Source organism: Coregonus clupeaformis, chromosome 9 (genome assembly GCF_020615455.1).
Source record: "Coregonus clupeaformis isolate EN_2021a chromosome 9, ASM2061545v1, whole genome shotgun sequence".
NCBI lineage: Eukaryota > Metazoa > Chordata > Actinopteri > Salmoniformes > Salmonidae > Coregonus > Coregonus clupeaformis.
In genome coordinates, this window is record NC_059200.1 from 21797302 (window position 1) to 21823232 (window position 25931).

General features: G+C 43.2%; 1 protein-coding gene across 7 annotated transcripts in view; it reads left to right on the top strand.

Moving 5' to 3' along the window:
• The first annotated feature begins 1505 nt into the window (after positions 1-1505).
• LOC121573461 (spermatid perinuclear RNA-binding protein) overlaps positions 1506-25931 on the top strand; it is a 252881-nt gene continuing 228455 nt past the window's right edge. For 5 of the 7 annotated variants that reach the window (XM_041885473.1, XM_041885472.1, XM_041885475.1 and 2 more), the window contains exon 1: positions 2535-2697. The gene's annotated coding sequence lies outside the window, so the exon portion shown is untranslated. Of the gene's footprint in view, positions 1703-2534; positions 2698-25931 lie in introns of those variants that run through there. The other 2 variants (XM_041885474.2, XM_041885476.2) reach the window with 2 other exon arrangements.

A 25931-nucleotide genomic window follows, 5' to 3' on the forward strand; every position in this document is an offset into this window, starting at 1 on the left:
CAGAGTAGCAGGAGAGTGGTGAGGAGGGTTACTGGTGTCGGGTGCTTTTAATAGACTAACCGACAGACAGAAGTGCTGTACTAATACGTGTCAACCACAGCGTGGGCTAGGAACCTCAGGTACTGCAGATGGCAAAAGAAAAGGTACAGAATAAAATTAAGATTTATGAACAAACGTTAACACACTGTGGTCACAAGTAGTGGGTTAATACGTATTAGATGATAATATAAGGGCAATGATTGAGTGTAAAATGTGACAGACGGTTCTAGGCCTTTGTGAAGTATGTTTTTGTAAAAGAGGGGGGAAATAACCCGGCAATACAAAATACAAGGAGCTCAACCGATCTTCACTCTCCTCACAATAAACAATCACACACAAAGACAAGGGGGCAGAGGGAACACTTATACAGGTACTGATGAGGGGATATGAACCAGGTGTGTGTAATAAACAAGACAAAACAAATGGAATGATGAGATGAAGAGCAGCAGTGGCTAGAAGGCCAGTGACGACGAACGCCGAAGCCTGCCTGAACCAGGAGAGGAGGCAGCTTCGGAGGAAGTCGTGAGAGAAAGGATATGCATGCAAATTATGTTTTTGTAAAAGAGAAAGGATAGTGTGTGCCTGTGTGTGTGAGCACGCTCGTCCGTGTGTGTGTGTGTGTGCGCTCGTCCGTGTGTGTAGGCCTGTGTACGTGTGTGTAGCCTACAGTGTAATAAAAGTGCAATCATTGCGTGTCAAATGTGGCAGACGGTTCTAGGCTACAATATGCGAAGTATGTTTTTGTAAAAGAGAAAGGACACAGTGTGTACTGTGCCTGTGTGTGGGTGTATGTGTGTAGCCTACTGTGTGCATATCTTAGGTATGCTGTTCCACAGGAGAGACCAGACAGACCAGAGTGCTGTGCTGAATGCCTGAAGTGGGCCTGAAGAGTCACACCCAGCTGTGAAACGGTTCTTGTATCTCCTGGAACTATAGCATTCATCTACACTCAAATCTCCCTCAGATGCCAATTCAAAGAGCCTTTCTGTTTTTTTTTTCACCTGCCTATTCAGTTCAACTTTCAGAGTAAGGCATCACTTTGGGGTAGCCTGTGTGTGTGTGTGGTAGTCATTTTTATTGGTTGTTTATTTCATTATATAGGCTAAGAGATTATATAGTGGAATATTCGATGTAATAACAACCTTGAAAATTGGTGCTTGTGTGGGAGCACAATAGGTTTCCTTATAAAGAATAAGTTTTGCTGTAGCATCACTTTTGTCCTGGCCTCATGGCAGGCTTCTCTGTCATAGTGTCGCAGTAATATACATCGATAGTGAGACTTTTTTTTTGAATAGCGATTCGCCCCCTCACCATGCTTCCTCCTCCACCAGGCAATGCGCTGAAGTCAGGTTGCATACTACTCACTGTAGCAATTCCTATAGAGCGGCTCATATACAGTGGGCTCAGCTGGTAACGGTATTATTACCGTTTGCTGTTTCCATCCGTCAATCGTCCTGCTAGCCTGAACAGGTGCGGAGAGGAAGCGGGCAATGGCAGTTTCAGCGACTCGTCTGTCCTACAATTAGGAAAAGCGCACATTACCACGTGAACAAAGCCGTTGTCTGACTTATATGGGGACAGGCAGCTCGAGAAGCAGGGAAACGCACATTTAACTGGAAGTAGGCTAAAGGTACGGGGCGGGGACTGAAACTAAGCGATTACGGTAATTGATTTATCATTTGTGCTGCCGTTATGTGGATGCGGTCGGAATGGGCAGCGGTTGGTTGTTGTCGCTGTGATTTTTGTTAGGCTACTAGCGGGCATAGTGAATTCTTATCCAAAGACAGAACATCGCTAGCACAGGCAGTGTAGGCTATTAGGCAACGGTACCGTGGGACTTGCTGTGCTCCTCAATCAAGCGTCATAAACTATTGATAGTTTACACAGCCTCGTAATCCCACCTCTGAGCCCTCTCCGAGCCATTTGAATTAAAGTATGCTAATTGAATTTTGCTGTTATTATCCTATCATTTAATTTGAAGAGCCCTGCTATTGTGAGAATAGTATATTTGTTGGTGCAGTTAGGCAGGCTGCTATAACCTACTTGAATTATTTATTAGACTGTGTGGCTGAAAGAAATCAATGCTCAATTTTAATGGAGAGACACAAATAGCCTGGAAAGGACACATTTCTTGCACAAAATAAACTTTTTATTTATCCAAAAATAATGTTCCCATAAACATGCCACATGGCAGTAATTGATGGCCCCCTAATACGTTTGTGTCTTAATCAATATCATATGTGCTAATGTGAATAGTGCAGCTCATACTACAAATGTAACAAGTAAATGCATATAGATGTTATTTGTAGTAGTTTATATGGCTGTTATGCTGTCGTATATTTCAGGTTGATGTTTTGATCTCCGTGCATCATGCCGCTGTCTACCCATCCTGACAGTTAACCCAATGCTGGCGCTTTTTCAGCGCTCATAATGAACTGATCCTGTCCACGCCTGCGCAGTTACCGTTCATCTTTCAATCTCTCGCAAGAGAGAAACCAGCAGGCGGGTCGTGGTGGTGTCAAACGCGCGATCTCTTTCGCTGAACGCTGGCACTTGGTCTTTGGTCCTACCAGCGAGAGTCAGAACTGTGATTCACTGTGCCTGTTATCAACCAACGTATGTTTGGATATCTTATCCCACTTCAGTAACACTTCAACCGTAAGTAGTCAGCATATATTTTATATCGAACCCTTTTTGTTCGTGATAAAGTAGTCACACAGCTTGCGGGCAAGAAACAAATGCGGGCTCTGGCCAGTAGCAAGCTCGCTGGAACTCGACGGAGTGGCATGCATGGTCACAGGGACCAGTGTGTCGATGTATCTGTTGTAGCTAACTAACTTTGTAACAACGGTGTAACTAATTGTTCTAAGGAAAATATACTGTTTTGTGAATTGGTACATTGTTGCTAATTTGATAAATTACAAAGTTGAATGTAGTAAATAACGAATAAATAACTTTTTATGGCTAGCTAGCAAACTAGCCAAGGCATATTATATACTCACTCGCTGTACGTCGATGTTTTCACCACCTGTGCTGTTGGACGATAATTTCTGTAGGACTGACTAATCCATTTGTCACTTTTTGACACTAATAACTATTCATATAAATGTGTATATTTGTTTGCGTAGAAAAGCAGCCATCAATAGACGGTGTTATAACATCGTATTTGTTGTTCATCACATACTGGAGCAGGTGTCTGTACTTCCGCAGTGAATAGCTATTGCGAGGAGTGTTTAGGCTAGTAGATAGTAACAAGGCTAAATCATATCAACACTAAACAGTCAGCATTTGCTTCATAATATATAGCAATTGTAAATTAATCGTTATCAAAATTAGTACTAGAAATAGTTAAAATACATGCATTGTGCTTGTGGCGTGTCTTGGAAATGTATTTGGAAATGGTTGTAAATTTTACTTCTGGTTTTGCTGTACTCGAGTAAACAAATCGAGGTCCAAAGTAAACAAACCAGTATGTTGCTTTATTGTCATGGTTTCACAGTTTCATTGCCATGTTCTCTGTGAAACTCTCCAACATGAGTGTCTGGGAACAAAGAGAAAAACACTGGGGCTTATTTCCTCATTGAGGTTTTTGTTCCCTCATCTCTTCCCCATAGCTGTGTGTGCGAGTGTGAGTTTAGCGTAATGCTCAGCGTATGGCTTGAAATTGCTCTCTTCGCTGGCAGAAATAGCAAATAGTTTGTGGGCATAGTTGTGTGGTGCCTAAGGTTGTTTTGTTTATTGAATCTGATTGAATTTATTATGTAAAGGTACAGAATGACAGATTGAAATATTGGGCAATATGCTGACATGTAGCTTCCTCCAACCTACCTGCTTTTCTAGTATCACAAATGAGCAGGTTTAGGTGCTGGAGTGGACTCCAATGTATGGGCATCTGAATAGAGCGAGAGAGGGTGTTACTATGGGGTAAAGGTTAGAGTTCAGAGCTTTGTCACTATAGAAGGACCCTCTATCACATTTACTCCCACTCTGATGACTCCATGGTCTTTTTGTTTTGTCATATTGAGTGCCCAGTGGGAGATGTGTATGATGCTTAGTTCATATATTGCAGAGATGTCTGGTCAAGTGGTTCTCAGTTGGTGAATGTTATGTTTAGGAGAGAAGAATACAGTGACCAGACACATAAAATACCTTTATCTTGAATGCAATAACGTTTTTATGTTATTTCTGTTGGTGAAGAGGAAGCTGTGGTCAGAACATTTGTGTATTCACTGCACAGTTAGAATTGAGAACATCCTGTCTTCCAGTTCACAATCCCCACATAATGTAACTGTACTCCTTTAAGGACTCACATGGGCTTGATAAACGTAGTCAGAGAAAATGTAAAGTCACTCAGTTATCTTAGAATTTAAAATATACAGTGTGTAACTGTTTACTATCCTATGAGCTCAATAAACGGCAAGCAGTTGCATTATTAAAAGTGGAATACAGCAGCACTCCTCTCATATACAGCACCATACAGTTTCAGTTTTCATTGCTGTGGATACAGAGAGGTGATTGGATGACTCTTGGTATTGGCTTATCTTCCATTAATGGAATTTACCTTGACCCTGGAATAGATGTTGGGGGGTTAATGTGATTTATGGGGCACACACACATTTAGATTTAAAAGCAGTTTTTACTATGGAGAACTCAGCCTTGTTTTTGTTTGTAGGCATATGTGTTCTGTATGTGGGTGTGAAGGGGGTTTGCCTAATGAATGAAAAGGGATCATTTTCCTCAGTCTCTCTCAATGTGACTCAGGTGTGTGGGCCTCTCTCTCTCCTTTCTCTCTTTCTCCCTTCTCTCTCTTTCTCTCTCACTCCCCCTCTCTCTCCCAATTCAGTTTTACATTTCAATTTAAGGGCTTTATTGGTATGGGAAACATATGCTTACATTGGCAAAGCAAGTGAAATAGATAATATACAAAAGTGAAATAAACAATAAAAAAATGAACAGTAAACATTACACTCACAAAAGTTCCAAAAGAATAAAGACATTTCAAATGTCATATTATGTGCAAATAGTTAAAGTACTAAAGGGAAAATAAATAAACATAAGGTTGTACAGTGAGGGAAAAAAGTATTTAATCCCCTGCTGATTTTGTACGTTTGCCCACTGACAAAGAAATGATCAGTCTATAATTTTAATGGTAGGTTTATTTGAACAGTGAGAGACAGAAAAACAGCAAAAAAATCCAGAAAAATGCATGTCAAAAATGTTATAAATTGATTTGCATTTAAATGAGGGAAATAATTATTTGACCCCCCTCTCAATCCGAAAGATTTCTGGCTCCCAGGTGTCTTTTATACAGGTATCGAGCTGAGATTAGGAGCACACTCTTAAAGGGAGTGCTCCTGATCTCAGCTTGTTACCTGTATAAAAGACACCTGTCCAAGCAATCAATCAATCAGCTTCCAAACTCTCCACCATGGCCAAGACCAAACAGCTTTCCAAGGATGTCAGGGACAAGATTGTAGACCTCACAAGGCTGGAATGGGCTACAAGACCATCGCCAAGCAGCTTGGTGAGAAGGTGACAACAGTTGGTGCGATTATTCGCAAATGAAAGAAACACAAAATAACTGTCAATCTCCCTCGGCCTGGGGCTCCATGCAAGATCTCACCTCGTGGAGTTGCAATGATCATGAGAACGGTGAGGAATCAGCCCAGAACTACACGGGAGGATCTTGTCAATGATCTCAAGGCAGCTGGGACCATAGTCACCAAGAAAAAAATTGTTAACACACTACGCCGTGAAGGACTGAAATCCTGCAGCGCCCACAAGTTCCCCCTGCTCAAGAAAGCACATATACAGGCCGCCTGAAGTTTGCCAATGAACATCTGAATGATTCAGAGGAGAACTGGGTGAAAGTGTTGTGGTCAGATGAGACCAAAATCGAGCTCTTTGGCATCAACTCAACTCGCCGTGTTTGGAGGAGGAGGAATGCTGCCTATGACCCCAAGAACACCATCCTCACCGTCAAACATGGAGGTGGAAACATTATGCTTTGGGGGTGTTTTTCTGCTAAGGGGACAGGAGAACTTCACTGCATCAAAGGGACGATGTTCGGGGCCATGTACCGTCAAATCTTGGGTGAGAACCTCCTTCCCTCAGCCAGGGTATTGAAAATGGGTCGTGGATGGGTATTCTAGCATGACAATGACCCAAAACACACGGCCAAGGCAACAAAGGTGTGGCTCAAGAAGAAGCACATTAAGGTCCTCGAGTGGCCTAGCCAGTCTCCAGACCTTAATCCCATAGAAAATCTGTGGAGGGAGCTGAAGGTTCGAGTTGCCAAACGTCAGGCTCGAAACCTTAATGACTTGGAGAAGATCTGCAAAGAGGAGTGGGACAAAATCCCTCCTGAGATGTGTGCAAACCTGGTGGCCAATTACAAGAAACGTCTGACCTCTGTGATTGCCAACAAGGTTTTTGCCGCCAAGTACTAAGTCATGTTTTGCAGAGGGGTCAAATACTTATTTCCCTCATTAAAATGCAAATCAATTTATAACATTTCTGACATGCGTTTTTCTAGATTTTTTTGTTGTTATTCTGTCTCTCGCTGTTCAAATAAACCTACCATTAAAATTATAGACTGATCATGTCTTTGTCAGTGGGCAAACGTACAAAATCAGCAGGGGATCAAATACTTTTTTCCCTCACTGTATTTACAATGGTGTTTGTTCTACACTGGTTGCCCTTTTCTTGTGGCAACAGGTCACAAATCTTGCTGCTGTGATGGCACACTGTGGTATTTGTCCCCTGTTGCTCAGTTGGTAGAGCATGGCGCTTGCAACGCCAGGGTTGTGGGTTCGTTTCCCACGGGGGGCCAGTATGAAAATGTATGCACTCACTAACTGTAAGTTGCTCTGGATAAGAGCGTCTGCTAAATGACTAAAATGTAAAGAAATGTAAATAGAAATGGGAGTTTATCAAAATTGGGCTTGTTTTCTAATTCTTTGTGGGTCTGTGTAATCTGAGGGAAATATGTGTCTCTAATATGGTCATACATTTGGCAGGAGGTTAGGAATTGCAGCTCAGGTTCCACCTCATTTTGTGGGCAGTGTGCACATAGCCTGTCTTCTCTTGAGAGCCAGGTCTGCCTACGGCGGATAAATATAGGTTGTATTTACAATGTTGTTTGTGCTCCACTTGTTGCCCTTTTCTCATGGCAACGGGCCATGGGTCTCTCCCTCTCTTCTCTCTATCTCTCCCTCTCTCTCTGCATATCTCACTCCTGCTCCGTCTCGTCTCCTTCCTACTGATTGGAGCTATTCCATGCAGAGGTGATAGGAAATGTGAACTCCTGGAGTGAATATTAGCTTTTTCCCTCTGTCAGTCTCCAGGCCAGGGCAGTTAAGGTCTGTCTGCTTCCTCTTTCCTTCCTGAGGTTGACCAGCAGAAACTTGCTGAAACTGAAAACCATGGCAGCCATTGTTCTCTGGCTAGTCAGGAAGATCAGACATTACATTGTTGTATTTTTTGTTGTCGTTGTTGCATGACACAAATAATTGTTTTCTTCTGTTGTGTATGGATGCAGTCAGACGGAGAAGAGTGAAGTGAAGGGTGGAGGATAGGTCTGTGTGTGAGGTTGAGAGAGATGGCATCACTGAGTCAGCAGGTTGTAGCCAGGCCTTTTTATTGCTAAGAGCAGGAAGATTCTAAACAGCTCTTTTAAGAGCTGAAGGCCAGTATCCTCCCTGAGGGTGTGTGCGCGTGTGTGTGTGTTAGGGTTTCCATTAGGAAAATTTGGTGCTGGACATTTGACCAGCAGTATTTTAATTTACAGAACATTGTGAGAAATGTACTGGGTGCATAACCTGATTAGGGTGTCTACCAGGGTTTCCATTAACCGGTAATAGCCAGCTTTTGTCCGATTTTTATTTTATTTTATTTTTGAAAAGCCAATAAATAAAAAGAAACAAAACATCCTATTGCGAAATAATGCGTTTTAGCCTGTTCTTTGATCGAAATACCAGTCGATGTAAATATATTTCACTGGTCATGCTTATTGGTCTATAGGTTAATTTGCATAATTCAGTGTTCCGAGTTCCGAGTTCCCATCAAATGGCAACGGAAGGGAGGCTTCATCAGCACGTCTCACACCACTTTGCAATGAGCTGGAGACAGTATGCATTTTGAAAACATAAACATCATTGTTTGAAACCTGAAGGTTGTAATACATATTATGACCTTGCTTCAAAGTCGCCCATTAGATCTCCTCTCGTCTACATTTCTATCTGATATTTTCATCTCTGTCACATGAAACCGCTCGCATGTGCAGTGCCCTTTTGACAACAGCGTTTTCCCACTAATTGTATTATGGAACAAACATTTGCGTGTAGCCTACTGCCTTGTGCACATTGCTACGCTTATAAATGTGAAGAAATAATAGTTTATCAACATTTGAAGATAAATCTGTTGCATCAGACTCATTGCTTATTTTAAATGTAGCCTAGGCATACTGGTTGTATGAATTTGGGATCTGTCGTCCCACAACTGTCCCAGAGTCTGTTTGGAATAGGCTATTTCTTTCTCGACAAGCTGACCAACAGAATAGGCAGCCTAAACTTTTTTACTATAGTAGCTTGACATAGGTTAGTATTTTGCTGTTCGTTAAGCGTCTTGTTGGCTGAGGAAAAGTAAATGTGGACAGTTATTCTAACATGTTCAAAGTGCACATCAGAACTCGGTAAGAAAGACTGCACATCGTTGCATTCTCGACTTGCATGTTCTGTTAATATGAATTACCATATTTATTCTGAACACCGTGGGTGGACGCCCTAATATGGGTCCGGTAAATTACAGAAATGTCCGGTAAATTAAAATGTTGCCAGTCAAATGTCCAGAGCCACATTTTCCAAGTGGAAACCCTGGCGTCTACCAATGGTGCTCAGAATGAAATAAATCACATTTAGATTCTGGTAAAATCATCTTAACAGAACATGCAACTCATGGATGCAACTGCGTGCGTCCTTCTTACCGAATTCCGATGCTGACTTTGAAGACGTTAGAATAACCGTCCACATTTACTTTACCTCAGCCAAAGAGACGAGTAATGAACAGCAAAATCACTAGTGTATGTCAATCTTCTATTCACCATAGTAGAAAAGTTTACCTATTCTATTGGTCAGCTTGTCGATCTGTGCGAGAAAGAACTAGCCTATTCCAAACAGACTCTGGGACCGTTGTGGGACGATAGATCCTAAATTCATACAACCAGTACCTAAAAACCCCCGTTAAAAGGCAATGAGGCTACTAATGCAACAGATCAGAACGTTTATCAACATTTTAAGATAGACTATTATATCTTACATTTTACATTTACATTTTAGTCATTTAGCAGACGCTCTTATCCAGAGCGACTTACAGTTAGTGCATACATTTTTTTATTTTTATTTTTTTCATACTGGCCCCCCGTGGGAATCGAACCCACAACCCTGGCGTTGCAAACGCCATGCTCTACCAACTGAGCTACATCCCTGCTGGCCATTCCCTCCCCTACCCTGGACGACGCTGGGCCAATTGTGCGCCGCCCCATGGGTCTCCCGGTCACGGCCAGCTACGACAGAGCCTGGATTCGAACCAGGATCTCTAGTGGCACAGCTAGCACTTCACATTATAAGCGCAGCAATGCGCACACAGTAGTAGGCTACGCGTGAATGTTCGTTCCATAATGCAATTAGCGGGAAAACACTTTTGTCAAAAGTGCACCGCACATGCAAGCTGTTTCATGTGACATTAAAATATTAGTTCGAAATTGAGAAAGATGGGAGATTTAAAGATGCTACAACTATCATGGGTTGCTAATATGACTAGGATTGGGCCTTTGGCTACTGGACAATGAAAGAAAGTTGATTTGAAAACCAATAGAACAGGAGGGAAATAGTCTACTTATTTCAATGGCATATGGAAGTCTTTATAAAATAATTTCCACCACGTTTATAGAAATTAATTTAGGCTAGGCTGCTTTGATGAAAGGTAAGTAAAATGTTCAGGTGTCACACAATTAAGTATATGTTTTCAAAAGGCATACAGCTTCCAGCTCACATTGTAAAGTGTGACGCGCTGAAGCTTGCCTACGGTTGCCTATACACTTGAATGCGAAGCGTGCTTCAATTACCAATTGAGAAATAAAAATAGTAGATCTTTTTTAATTGTGGCCATCAAAACAGTTTTTAACACGTGATTTCATTTAGAATTGTTGGGCAATGATTAGGCTTATAAAAGCAGGCTTCACTCCAGCAGCAACAGGAGCTGTAGCAGCAGCTGTCGTGCTCTCTGACAGATTTTCCATTTAAACTAGACTCTGTATGTGTATGCAGTGCGCGTGTGATAAATAAGAATCATAACGACTAACAAAAATTAATACGCCAATTTAATTCCACTAAGTTATTCAGATGAACCCTTAGACCGTATGGTCAGGACATAGACCAATAAGCATGACCGGTCAAATGTATTTACATCAACTGGTATTGATACCATATACTGGTATCAATGAATAGGCTAAAAAGCGTCATTTTTTTCTTCTCCCAGACAATTGGCCAGTGCCAATTTTATTTATCGGCTTTTCGTTTTTTTTATCGGTCAAAAGCTGGTAATTACCGGGCAACGGAAACCCTGGTGTGTGTGTGTGTGCGCACGTCCCTGCTGGCTACTGAAGAATCCCCCGCACAGCACCGAAGGGAATTCTGCTTTCTGCACATTTCCATATTCTGTTTATTGGACAGTTGGTAGCCAGCAGGGTCTGGGCCAATTCTAGGGTATTTTACTAAACCTCCCTCCAGTGGTCCAGCCAACTGGATTTGGAGCAATATTAAATTCAAATGTGCTGTTCAGTGCTGGAATCTGCCCTTGGCTTGCATAAATAAATAAAAACCCTTTACATTAATAGGTAGGTAGGGAGACAGCAGCTGATAGCCTTCACCTATCGCTGCAGCACAAAACACACGTTTGCATACAGTGTGTGTGTGTGTGTGTGTGTGTGTGTTTGACCACGCGTGCATGCGTATGTGTTTGTGTGTGTGAGGCCAGTGGAAACAAAACTTCTGTTCTGTGCTGCTGTCAACGGTGTGTATAATAGTGGGAGCAGCTGACAGTAGTGAGCGGAGTGCTGAGCGGAGCCACGCAGTAAGGCAGCGGAAACAGATATAGAGATGTGTGTCCCAAATGGCACCCTATTCCCTATATAGTGCACTCATTTTGACATGAGCCTTATGGGGCAAAAGTAGTGCACTATATAGGGGATAGGTTGTCATTTGGGACACATATACAGAGATGTGCTACATCAGTCAGAAACTAGAGCTTAACCAGGCAGAGTGAGGCATGGATAGGAATGGTCATGGAAGGCATCCTGTATAAGGTAGAGGGGAGAAGATGGACCATGGGAGGTCACACAACACACACACACATGTATATCCGTGCACACACGCGACACACATACACACACACACACACACACACACACACACACGGGAGGTAAAGGAAAAAAAGCAAACACTGCTATATGTCTCAGTAGCCTACTAAACGTGACCAATTAAAAGTGTTATCCTTGAATGAAAGAAAATGAAATGTTTTAGCAAAGTCACTGAGTGACTTTATTTGTAGCAGTATTAGTATGACTCGGATGTAAACACATTTCTGAAAGAAACAAGCTCCCTCTCTCTCTCTCTCTCTCTGTCTCTGTCTCTGTCTCTCTCTCTGTCTCTCTCTCTGTCTCTGTCTCTCACTCTGTCTCTCTCTCTCTCTCTCTCTCTCTCTCTCTCTCTCTCTCTCTCTCTCTGTCTGTCTCTCTTTCTCTGTCTCTCTCTCTCTCTCTCTCTCTCTCTCTGTCTCTCTCTGTCTCTGTCTCTGTCTCTGTCTCTGTCTCTCTCTCTCTCTCTCTCTCTCTCTCTCTCTCTCTCTCTCTGTCTCTGCCTCTGTCTTTATCTTGGTCTCTCGATATCTTTTTTTATTTTATTCCAACCAAATAAAGCATGTTAGATAATGTACCAGTCAGTAGCGTTCAAGCTAACATGCAAGAGGAAAATAACTATTTAATAACACACATTCTAGTTTTCCCCTTTTGTTAGAGAAAATATTCAAAATATGTAGGCTATTAACCTGTGTTGGAAATATTGCAAATACTTAACATTTTTAAATCGCTACCTTACGATCCATTTTGATGTGCGTGTTGTTTAATGATGTACGTTAACCCCATTGACCATTATAAAATATTAATTGGTGGGCTTTTCATGTTAAATGGTAGCATATCATAATCGCTGCAGTAGGTTATCAGTTAGATGCTGTGCTGTTTTAGTGCTTTATCTGATTACACTGGCTTTATATAAGAGCTGCATCTGTTTGGCCTGCTCTGATATGGCTATGGCTGATTTAGGAGAGAGATGGGAGAGATTTAGGAGGGGGGGTGAGAGGGAGAGGAGGGTTCGCTTTGTTTGACTGGATATTAGCCACCCCCTGAGAGAATTAACCAATTAGAGCATGATTCTCTGATTGCAGCTCGCTCAGCGGTTTAACTACTACAGCTGGATGAAAGGAGGTAAGGACTAGGAGACCTCTGGATGGTCAGGACTAGGAGACCTCTGTATGGTCAGGACTAGGAGACCTCTGTATGGTCAGGACTAGGAGACCTCTGGATGGTCAGGACTAGGAGACCTCTGGATGGTCAGGACTAGGAGACCTCTGTATGGTCAGGACTAGGAGACCTCTGTATGGTCAGGACTAGGAGACCTCTGTATGGTCAGGACTAGGAGACCTCTGTATGGTCAGGACTAGGAGACCTCTGGATGGTCAGGACTAGGAGACCTCTGTATGGTCAGGACTAGGAGACCTCTGGATGGTCAGGACTAGGAGACCTCTGTATGGTCAGGACTAGGAGACCTCTGGATGGTCAGGACTAGGAGACCTCTGTATGGTCAGGACTAGGAGACCTCTGTATGGTCAGGACTAGGAGACCTCTGGATGGTCAGGACTAGGAGACCTCTGGATGGTCAGGACTAGGAGACCTCTGGATGGTCAGGACTAGGAGACCTCTGTATGGTCAGGACTAGGAGACCTCTGGATGGTCAGGACTAGGAGACCTCTGTATGGTCAGGACTAGGAGACCTCTGGATGGTCAGGACTAGGATACCTCTGTATGGTCAGGACTAGGAGACCTCTGTATGGTCAGGACTAGGAGACCTCTGGATGGTCAGGACTAGGAGACCTCTGGATGGTCAGGACTAGGAGACCTCTGTATGGTCAGGACTAGGAGACCTCTGGATGGTCAGGACTAGGAGACCTCTGGATGGTCAGGACTAGGAGACCTCTGTATGGTCAGGACTAGGAGACCTCTGTATGGTCAGGACTAGGAGACCTCTGTATGGTCAGGACTAGGAGACCTCTGGATGGTCAGGACTAGGAGACCTCTGTATGGTCAGGACTAGGAGACCTCTGGATGGTCAGGACTAGGAGACCTCTGGATGGTCAGGACTAGGAGACCTCTGGATGGTCAGGACTAGGAGACCTCTGTATGGTCAGGACTAGGAGACCTCTGTATGGTCAGGACTAGGAGACCTCTGTATGGTCAGGACTAGGAGACCTCTGTATGGTCAGGACTAGGAGACCTCTGGATGGTCAGGACTAGGAGACCTCTGTATGGTCAGGACTAGGAGACCTCTGGATGGTCAGGACTAGGAGACCTCTGGATGGTCAGGACTAGGAGACCTCTGTATGGTCAGGACTAGGAGACCTCTGTATGGTCAGGACTAGGAGACCTCTGTATGGTCAGGATTAGAAGACCTCTGAATGGTCAGGACTAGGAGACCTCTGTATGGTCAGGACTAGGAGACCTCTGTATGGTCAGGACTAGGAGACCTCTGTATGGTCAGGACTAGGAGACCTCTGTATGGTCAGGACTAGGAGACCTCTGTATGGTCAGGACTAGGAGACCTCTGTATGGTCAGGATTAGGAGACCTCTGAATGGTCAGGACTAGGAGACCTCTGTATGGTCAAGATTAGAAGACCTCTGTATGGTCAGGATTAGAAGACCTCTGAATGGTCAGGACTAGGAGACCTCTGTATGGTCAGGACTAGGAGACCTCTGTATGGTCAGGATTAGAAGACCTCTGAATGGTCAGGACTAGGAGACCTCTGTATGGTCAAGATTAGAAGACCTCTGTATGGTCAGGATTAGAAGACCTCTGTATGGTCAGGACTAGGAGACCTCTGTATGGTCAGGACTAGGAGACCTCTGTATGGTCAGGACTAGGATACCTCTGTATGGTCAGGACTAGGAGACCTCTGGATGGTCAGGATTAGGAGACCTCTGGATGGTCAGGACTAGGAGACTTCTGTATGGTCAGGACTAGGAGACCTCTATGCACTGCTGGTTGGGTAAAAGAGCACTGTGAATATTGCCAAAGACAGGCTGGTTTGATCCATGTTCTCTGTAGTTACCGTGGAACCATTTCTGCCTTAAATTAAAGGACACACACAGTGTAGTTAGAGGAAGGACACAGGGTGTGACGAGGGGAAACTGGGCCGTGAGTGTAAAGTTGTGGCTCGCTAGCACTCTCATAAGAAGGCATGAAATGAATGAATAGTATGAGGATGTGATGGTTGTAATGACTATATTCCAGTTTCACCATCCACACTAAGCTGTTTTTCAAATGGATTCAACAGTAATATACAGTGGGGGGAAAAAGTATTTAGTCAGCCACCAATTGTGCAAGTTCTCCCACGTAAAAAGATGAGAGAGGCCTGTAATTTTCATCATAGGTACACGTCAACTATGACAGACAAATTGAGGAAAAAAAATCCAGAAAATCACATTGTAGGATTTTTAATGAATTTCTTTGCAAATTATGGTGGAAAATAAGTATTTGGTCACCTACAAACAAGCAGGATTTCTGGCTCTCACAGACCTGTAACTTCTTCTTTAAGAGGCTCCTCTGTCCTCCACTCGTTACCTGTATTAATGGCACCTGTTTGAACTTGTTATCAGTATAAAAGACACCTGTCCACAACCTCAAACAGTCACACTCCAAACTCCACTATGGCCAAGACCAAAGAGCTGTCAAAGGACACCAGAAACAAAATTGTAGACCTGCACCAGGCTGGGAAGACTGAATCTGCAATAGGTAAGCAGCTTGGTTTGAAGAAATCAACTGTGGGAGCAATTATTAAGAAATGGAAGACATACAAGACCACTGATAATCTCCCTCGATCTGGGGCTCCATGCAAGATCTCACCCCGTGGGGTCAAAATGATCACAAGAACGGTGAGCAAAAATCCCAGAACCACATGGGGGACCTAGTGAATGACCTGCAGAGAGCTGGGACCAAAGTAACAAAGCCTACCATCAGTAACACACTACGCCGCCAGGGACTCAAATCCTGCAGTGCCAGACGTGTCCCCCCTGCTTAAGCCAGTACATGTCCAGGCCCGTCTGAAGTTTGCTAGAGTACATTTGGATGATCCAGAAGAGGATTGGGAGAATGTCATATGGTCAGATGAAACCAAAATAGAACTTTTTGGTAAAAACTCAACTCGTCGTGTTTGGAGGACAAAGAATGCTGAGTTGCATCCAAAGAACACCATACCTACTGTGAAGCATGGGGGTGGAAACATCATGCTTTGGGGCTGTTTTTCTGCAAAGGGACCAGGACGACTGATCCGTGTAAAGGAAAGAATGAATGGGGCCATGTATCGTGAGATTTTGAGTGAAAACCTCCTTCCATCAGCAAGGGCATTGAAGATGAAACGTGGCTGGGTCTTTCAGCATGACAATGATCCCAAACACACCGCCCGGGCAACGAAGGAGTGGCTTCGTAAGAAGCATTTCAAGGTCCTGGAGTGGCCTAGCCAGTCTCCAGATCTCAGCCCCATAGAAAATCTTTGGAGGGAGTTGAAAGTCTGTGTTGCCCAGCGACAGCCCCAAAACATCACTGCTCTAGAGGAGATCTGCATGGAGGAATGGGCCAAAATACCAGCAACAGTGTGTGAGAACCTTGTGAAGACTTACAGAAAACGTTTGACCTGAGTCATTGCCAACAAAGGGTATATAACAAAGTATTGAGAAACTTTTGTTATTGACCAAATACTTATTTTCCACCATAATTTGCAAATAAATTCATTAAAAATCCTACAATGTGATTTTCTGGAATTTTTTTTCTCATTTTGGCTGTGATAGTTGACGTGTACCTATGATGAAAATAACAGGCCTCTCTCATCTTTTTAAGTGGGAGAACTTGCACAATTGGTGGCTGAGTAAATACTTTTTTCCCCCACTGTATGGAGCTGGGAGCTGGGTCAGGGGTTATTTACAGGCACCTGGGTCCTGGGAACCCAATGAATCAGAGCACAGCAACAGACAACACTACAGTTAGATGACTTGTGAACACGTGTGTAGTGTTGGGGGGACGGGGGGGACGATAGTTACATATCAGGGTATAATTTTTTACGATATATGTGACCCATTTCAGGAAGCTAGGCGTATGTCGCACGTCACTACTTCACAGGAGAGGCATTTGAACATATTATAATTCTTTCAATCAAAATGCGTTTTTTTTTTGGCAGAAATGCCTTCTGGAACATGTGAACTTATATGTGCCTAATAACAAACTACAATTGTTAAATTACGGGCCTAGTTGGTTTAGCCATGGAAAAAGACAGGAACCTTCCCGCTAGCCATGATTGGCTAAGATAATGGATGGGCTGGACATGCCGAAAGATGAGTTCGGATTGGTCTGCCATGTAGCATGGTTCTGTCTATAACATGAGCAGCTCAGTATGTGTAGATAACCCTTGCTACCGCAGCTTTTTTGAAAGATATAACGTTAGCCATGGAGAACTGCAAAAGTGTTGCTACTGCTCTCAACAACATTGCTGCCCTGAATAAGCAGGCGCTATCGACAAAGATCAGTGTGAAAAGGTTGTGATGGACTACTTTCTGCACACGGTCAGTGTGAACCAGAGTAACTTGACACAACAGGCCAAACAAGCTGTAGCTACAAACAAAACAGAAATTACACAGGACGTCTTACTTAGTTAAAATGGTTCCAGTTGGCCGTGAAGCGTTCATCCATGTATACATTTTCAGATATACGTTTCTAATTTTGTCAGAAAGTCATTTTCATTGCAAGTTAAAGCGTACTGTTAGCTAGCTAGTGAACGTTAGCTTGCTGGCTCGCTAGCTAGGATTATGGTTCATTGTTTAGCTGCCTAGCTACATGTCTAAACAAAAGACTACATGACCCATCAAGTTAGCCAGTTGTGTCTGTGGGTGATTACAGTGATCTATTGTATATGTCTAGACAATAGAGAGCCCTACACTTAGCTAAATGTGGCTGGGGGGTGGTTATAGCATTTCTTTCACATGACCCATCAATTTAGACAAGTGTGTCTGATTATAAAATATTTATAAAATGTTTTTATCTGGACATTTTCTCTTTTTGATATTGCTACTATGCAAATATGCAAGTAACCATTTCACTGTACCTGTGCATGTGACAAATAATTAGATTTTATATGGTATAGTGTGTGTTTACCAGAGATGGCTAAGGCTTAAGAGGGTGTGAATGATGCTGAATGGGTGTAGACAAAGAAGCGCTCTCCAGTAGGTGTACCAAAACATTCAAGGGCTATTTTCTGAAAAGTGGAGTTACAAGTTTATCAACTTTCAAAGCAGAATTACTTTCCCATTGTTCCTCAAATGCAGTGTATAATATACCCTTTTGTAGATCTGAAAAAAACACAATTTCAAATTTTGCTACGTAAGACCGAATCAAGGTGGTCGGTCACATATCGTATCATTTGACAATATCGCAATATTATTTTTGCGCTAGTTGGCTGTACCTGAACGAAAACTCTAGTATTTTGTCTTCATAGCTTGTTCTCCATCTTCTTTTTAAATAGGGAGCCAATTTGTTTTCAGCACTTTTTTTCATGGCTCTCTCTTGTCCCTCTTCAGCAGACAAATAGTGAGAAATATGTTTGGAACATCGCAATAAAATCACAGTATCGAATCGCAATACATATAGAATCGTACTACAGTGGGGGAAAAAAGTATTTAGTCAGCCACCAATTGTGCAAGTTCTCCCACTTAAAAAGATGAGAGAGGCCTGTAATTTTCATCATAGGTACACGTCAACTATGACAGACAAATTGAGATTTTTTTTCTCCAGAAAATCACATTGTAGGATTTTTAATGAATTTATTTGCAAATTATGGTGGAAAATAAGTATTTGGTCACCTACAAACAAGCAAGATTTCTGGCTCTCACAGACCTGTAACTTCTTCTTTAAGAGGCTCCTCTGTCCTCCACTCGTTACCTGTATTAATGGCACCTGTTTGAACTTGTTATCAGTATAAAAGACACCTGTCCACAACCTCAAACAGTCACACTCCAAACTCCACTATGGCCAAGACCAAGGACACCAGAAACACAATTGTAGACCTGCACCAGGCTGGGAAGACTGAATCTGCAATAGGTAAGCAGCTTGGTTTGAAGTAATCAACTGTGGGAGCAATTATTAGGAAATGGAAGACATACAAGACCACTGATAATCTCCCTCGATCTGGGGCTCCACGCAAGATCTCACCCCGTGGGGTCAAAATGATCACAAGAACGGTGAGCAAAAATCCCAGAACCACACGGGGGGACCTAGTGAATGACCTGCAGAGAGCTGGGACCAAAGTAACAAAGCCTACCATCAGTAACACACTACGCCGCCAGGGACTCAAATCCTGCAGTGCCAGACGTGTCCCCCTGCTTAAGCCAGTACATGTCCAGGCCCGTCTGAAGTTTGCTAGAGTGCATTTGGATGATCCAGAAGAGGACTGGGAGAATGTCATATGGTCAGATGAAACTAAAATAGAACTTTTTGGTAAAAACTCAACTCGTCGTGTTTGGAGGACAAAGAATGCTGAGTTGCATCCAAAGAACACCAAACCTACTGTGAAGCATGGGGGTGGAAACATCATGCTTTGGGGCTGTTTTTCTGCAAAGGGACCAGGACGACTGATCCGTGTAAAGGAAAGAATGAATGGGGCCATGTATCGTGAGATTTTGAGTGAAAACCTCCTTCCCTCAGCAAGGGCATTGAAGATGAAATGTGGCTGGCTCTTTCAGCATGACAATGATCCCAAACACACCGCCCGGGCAACGAAGGAGTGGCTTCGTAAGAAGCATTTCAAGGTCCTGGAGTGGCCTAGCCAGTCTCCAGATCTCAACCCCATAGAAAATCTTTGGAGAGAGTTGAAAGTCTGTGTTGCCCAGCGACAGCCCCAAAACATGACTGCTCTAGAGGAGATCTGCATGGAGGAATGGGCCAAAATACCAGCAACAGTGTGTGAAAACCTTGTGAAGACTTACAGAAAACATTTGACCTGTGTCATTGCCAACAAAGGGTATATAACAAAGTATTGAGAAACTTTTGTTATTGACCAAATACTTATTTTCCACCATAATTAGCAAATAATTTCATTAAAAATCCTACAATGTGATTTTCTGGAAAAAAAATTCTCATTTTGTCTGTCATAGTTGACGTGTACCTATGATGAAAAGTACAGGCCTCTCTCATCTTTTTAAGTGGGAGAACTTGCACAATTGGTGGCTGACTAAATACTTTTTTCCCCCACTGTACATATTGTATCGTGATTATATCGTATCGTGATAATATCGTAACGTTAGGTCCCTGGCAATTCCCGGCCCGAAGCTTTACATTCTGCCATCCCAAACCCCCTATACCTAGGCTTTCTCACCCCTATCAGAACCTGACACTTGTTGTTCTGAACATGTTGATGTGTATGTCAGAGGCAGATAGGCTTGACAGGGTTCCAGTCTAGTCGAGTCAGAACCTCTGGGCTCAACAGCAGCTGGCCAGTCAGTCAATTTCTCTAGAAATCTCAGGCAAAGCAACAGCCTAGCGGTCATTTTCACTCCAGTACACACGTGACTGACAGGCAGCATCCCTCACGCTTACCCTGAGAGACCAAGCACCAGCCAACCGACCGCTGCTCTGCTCTCTGCCTACTTAACATCTCGTCAAGCCATTATTTCATGTTTTCTCTGTCTCGTTGTAAGATAATTAGACTTTTTTTGTGTGTCTACTGTAAGCTACTGTATAAACAGACTGCAGCAGGCAGCTCATTTGTCTGTGCTGTAAATTGAACTGTGTTTGTGCGTGTGTGTGTGTGTGTGTGTGTGTGTGCGCACCCGAGACAATTAGGATCTATCCAAATCATTTTGCAAAGTGTGGAAGTAATGAAGGCAGACGGACATATGGAGTCGTCTCTCTCTTGCCTTGCGTGCTGCATCACTACCACTGTCTATCAAATGACAGCTGTGTGAGTTTAGTATTATAGTTTTCCCTCCATGTCTAACATCCCAAAGCCCTGCCAAATCCACAGGTAAACAGGGTAAATATGGTCACATGCAACATTTAAATTGTTGGTCCCCCCCTGAAATAAAGATCCCAGAAATGTTCCATACGCACAAAAAGCTTATTTCTCTCAAATGTTGTGAACAAATTTGTTTACATCCCTGTTAGTGAGCATTTCTCCTTTGCCAAGATAATCCATCCACCTGACAGGTGTGGCATATCAAGAAGCTGATTAAACAGCGTGATCATTACACAGGTGCACCTTGTGCTGGGGACAATAAATGGGCACTCTAAAATGTGTAGTTTTGTCACACAACATAATGCCACAGATGTCTCAAATTTTGAGGGAGAGTGCAAATTGGCATGCTGACTGCAGGAATGTCCAACAGCGCTGTTGCCAGATAATTTAATGTTAATTTCTCTACCATAAGCCGCCTCCAACGCCGTTTTAGAGAAGTTGGCAGTACGTCCAACCGGCCTCACAACCGCAGACCACTTTTGTTCAGTATACATTTTTTGGCTTTGAAATTTGATTCTGATAATGAAAAAATAAGCCTTCCTGGTGTGTACGCACGCACACAAACACACGAACACACACACACGTTTGTTTTACTATCCATGTGGGGACCAAACAATTGATTCCCATTCCCTAACCCCAACCTTAACCCCAAAACCACATTCCTTCCAGGGGTCATTCCTCACAGCGCAGCAGCCAGTAGCACTAGCAGCTATATAAGCCCTTAAGGCTGGTGTGTAATTGGAAGTATCCCAGGCTCTGTGAGGAAACCTCCAGCTGCATATCCATCCCTCATTTCTCACTTCCATAAATCCTCAGGATTTGACCCTGCACCAGCCAACGGTGCCTGTTCCCTCCCTCCCCCTTTCCTCTGTTCATCCCTCTTTCCCCCTGGAGCGAGTATAGCCGAATGTATATATTGCGAACGAAATGCAGGATCGGCAAATTTCCGCAGCTAATTGTAGTTATTTTGTTGTGTATTTTGTAAGGTGGGAATTAGGCTCATGCTATGACAGGGCGTCAGGGGAGTTGTGTACGGTGACAGGGGGTCAGGTGAGGTGCGTACAGTGATACCTGGTGCTGGTGATGTTTCTAGGACAGGCCAAGGTGAGCTGAGATGCCAGAGAACACAGGTGTCTGTGTTTTGTCAAGGTGTGTGTGTGTTTTGTGTGTGTGTGTGTGTACCTGTTTGTTTGTGTGTGGTTTGTCAATGTTTGTGTGTGGGCGTGCTTTGTGTGTGTGTGTGTGGTTTGTGAAGGTGTGTGTGTGTGTATGTACTTGCTCACCTTTTGTGTTGTTTCAGATGGTGATACACACACACACACACACACACACACACACACACACACACCAGGGTCTCCGTTATGAAAATGTGGCGCCGGACATTTGACTCTACAGCATTTTAATTTCCTAGACATTTGAGAAATTTGCCAGACCCATATGCATTGGGTGCGTAACCTGATTGGGATGTAGATTATGGTAATTCATATTAACAGAACATGCAAGTCAAGGATGCAACGATGTGCTTACATAATTCTGATGCGTAATTTGAAGATGTTAGAATAACTGTCCACATTTACTTTTCCTCAGCCAACAAGACGAGTAAAAACAGCAAAATGACTAGCCTATGTCAATCTACTATCCCCCATAGTAGAAAAGTTTACCTATTCTGTTGTTCAGCTTGTCGAGAAAGAAATAGCCTATTCCAAACAGACTCTGGGATCCCAAATTCATACAACCAGTTAGCTACATAAAAAACATTAAAAAGCAATGAGTCTGATGTAACAGATCAGAATGTTTATCTTAAAATGTTGATAAACTATTATTTCTTCACATTTATAAGCGCAGCAATGCGCACAAGGCAGTTGGCTACGCGTGAATGTTGGTTCCATAAAACAGTTAGCGGGAAAACACTGTTGTCAAAAGGGCACCGCACATGTGAGTGGTTTCACGTGACCGAGTTGAAAATATCCGTTAGAAATGTATAAAGAGGGGAGATCTAGAATGCAACAACTAGCATGGATTGCTAATATGACTAGGATTGTGTCTTTGGCTACTGGACAAGAAAGTTGATATAAAATAATTGCCTCCATGGATATGGTCTGATTTTGGCTAGGCTACTTTAAAGCAAGGTAAGAAAGACATGCCTCATAATATGTAGTAAAACATTCAGGTTTCAAACAATTAAGTATATTTTTTCAAAATGTATACTGCCTCAAGCTCAAAGTGTGGTGTGACGTGCTGATGGTTTGCTTGTTCACCAGGAATGGTCTAACAGTAACTAATCCAGACCACACAACAAGGGGGCCATTTCCTGGACACAGATGAAGCGTAAAAGGACAAATTGAATTGCATTCATGGAGGATTGGCTTGAATTGTGAGGATCTATTTTCATCATGAGCCAAATTTATTGTTTTTCTACCCAAAGTTGCAAAGGAATAGTTGTGATTTATTTAATGAACACAAGAGACCAGCAAAATGAATAAAAGAGTGTGGCGGTATAGCAGGAACAGCGGCATCTAGTGGTAAAAAACCTGGTACTTTCGCACTACTTTATGGTGAATAATGCAAGTGATTTCATTAGTAATTTCTCTGAACAGGGGAAACAAAACCATATCACCATATTCACAGGGAATGCATTACATAGTATGGAGACCCAATACTCCAAGCCGCAGCTTCATACTGCTTGTCATAGAGAACTGATACTGTATACTGGTTGTTGGAGTTGGATTGGCATGGGGTCTGTGTGTGGCTTTTGATAATATTTAGTACAAATCGAATGTTTGGTACTACAGTTGAAGTCGGAAGTTTACATACACCTTAGCCAAATATATTTAAACTCAGTTTTTCACAATTCCAGACATTTAATCCTAGTAAAAATTCCCTGTATTAGGTCAGTTAGGATCACCACTTTATTTTAAGAATGTGAAATGTCAGAATAATAGTAGAGAGAATGATTTATTTCAACTTTTATTTCTTTCATCACATTCCCAGTGGGTCAAAAGTTTACATACACTCAATTAGTATTTGGTAGCATTGCCTTTAAATTGTTTAACTTGGCTCAAATGTTTCGGGTAGCATTCCACAAGCTTCCCACAATAAGTTGGGTGAATTGGTGTAACTGAGTCAGGTTTGTAGGCCTCCTTGCTCGCACACGCTTTTTCAGTTCTGCCCACAAATGTGCTATAGGCTTGAGGTCAGGGCTTTGTGATGGCCACTCCAATACCTTGACTTTGTTGTCTTTAAGCCATTTTGCCACAACTTTGGAAGTATGCTTGGGGTCATTGTCCATTTGGAAGACCCATTTGCGACCAAGCTTTAACTTCCTGACTGATGTCTTGAGATGTTGCTTCAATATATCCACATAATTTCCCTTCCTCATGATGCCATCTATTTTGTGAAGTGCACCAGTCCCTCCTGCAGCAAAGCACCCCCACAGCATGATGCTGCCACCCCCGTGCTTCACAGTTGGGATGGTGTTCTTCGGCTTGCAAGGATCCCCTTTTTCCTCCAAACATTATGATGGTCATTATGGCCAAACTGTTCATTTCTCCAAAAACTATGATCTTTGTCCCCATGTGCAGTTGCAAACCGTAGTCTGGCTTTTTTATGGCGGTTTTGGAGCAGTGGCTTCTTCCTTGCTGAGCGGCCTTTCAGGTTATGTCGATATAGACCTCGTTTTTCTGTGGATATAGATACTTTTGTACCTTTGTTTCCTCCAGCATCTTTACAAGGTCCTTTGCTGTTGTTCTGGGATTGATTTGCACTTTTCGCACCAAAGTACGTTCATCTCTAGGAGACAGAACGCGTCTCCTTCCTGAGCGGTACGACGGCTGCGTGGTCCCATGGTGTTTATACTTGCATACTATTGTTTGTACAGATGAACGTGGTACCTTCAGGCGTTTGGAAATAGCTCCCAAGGATGAACCAGACTTGTGGAGGTCTACAGTTTTTTTCTGAGGTCTTGGCTGATTTCTTTTGATTTTACCATGCTCTACCAACTGAGCTACAGGAGGCCTAAGATCAAATTACATTTCAACAAAATACTGTTTCAGGAATGCTAATCTTCTAACTACAGAAATGATTTCAGAACAATCTGAGATAGTGGGTGTCATGGCTTGCTGAAATGACCTGGAAATACTCTAATGTTTTGATATACATAAGTATGTGGACACCCTTTGAAATTAGTGGATTCTACTATTTCAGCCACTCCCGTTGCTGACAGGTGTATAAAATTGAGCACACAGCCATGCAATCTCCATAGACAAACATTGGCAGTAGAATGGCCTTACTGAAGAGCTCAGTGACTTTCAACGTGGCACTGTCATAGGATGCCACCTTTCCTACATGTCAGTTCGTCAAATTTCTTCCCTGCTGGAGCTGCCCCGGTCAACTGTAAGTGCTGTTATTGTGAAGTGGAAACGTCTATAAGCAACAACGGCTCAGCCGCGAAGTGATAGGCCACACAAGCTCACAGAACGGGACCGCCAAGTGCTGAAGCGCGTTGCTCGTTAAAATCGTCTGTCCTTGGTTGCAACACTCACGACCGAGTTCCAAACTGCTTCTGGAAGCAACGTCAGCACAATAACTGTTCGTTGGGAGCTTCATGAAATGGGTTTCCATGGCGAGCAGCCGCACACAAGCCAAAGATCACCATGCGCAATGGCAAGCGTCGGCTGGAGTGGTGTAAAGCTCGCCGCCATTGGACTCTGGAGCAGTGGAAACACATTCTCTGGAGTGATGAATCACGCTTCACCATCTGGCAGTCCGACAGACAAATCTGGATTTGGCGGATGCCAGGAGAACGCTTCCTGCCTGAATGCATAGTGCCAACTGTAAAGTTTGGTGGAGGAGCAATAATGGTGTGGGGCTGTTTTTCATGGTTCCGTCTAGGCCCCTTAGTTCCAGTGAAGGGAAATCTTAACGCTACAGCATACAATGACATTCTAGACGATTTTTGTGGCAACATTTTGGGAAGGCCCTTTCTTGTTTCAGCATAACAATGCCCCCGTGTACAAAGCGAGGCCCATATAGAAATGGTTTGTCGAGATCGGTGTGGAAGAACATAACTGGCCTGCACAAAGCCCTGACCTCAACCCCATCGAACACCTTTGGGATGAATTGGAATGCCGACTGCGAGCCAGGCCTAATCGCCCAACATCAGTGCCCGATCTCACTAATGATGTGTAGCTCAGTTGGTAGAGCATGGCGTTTGCAACGTCAGGGTTGTGGGTTCAATTCCCATGGGGGGCCAGTATGAAAAAAAACTAATGCACTCACTAACTGTAAGTCGCTCTGGATAAGAGGGTCTGCTAAATGATTAAAATGTAAATGTAATGCTCTTGTGGCTGAAGTCCCCGCAGCAATGTTCCAACATCTAGTGGAAAGCCTTCCCAGAAGAGTGGAGGCTGTTATAGCAGCAAAGGGGAAACCAACTCCATATTAATGCCCGTGAGTTTGGAATGAGATGTTTCCTCAAGCAGGTCTCCACATACATATGGCCATGTAGTGT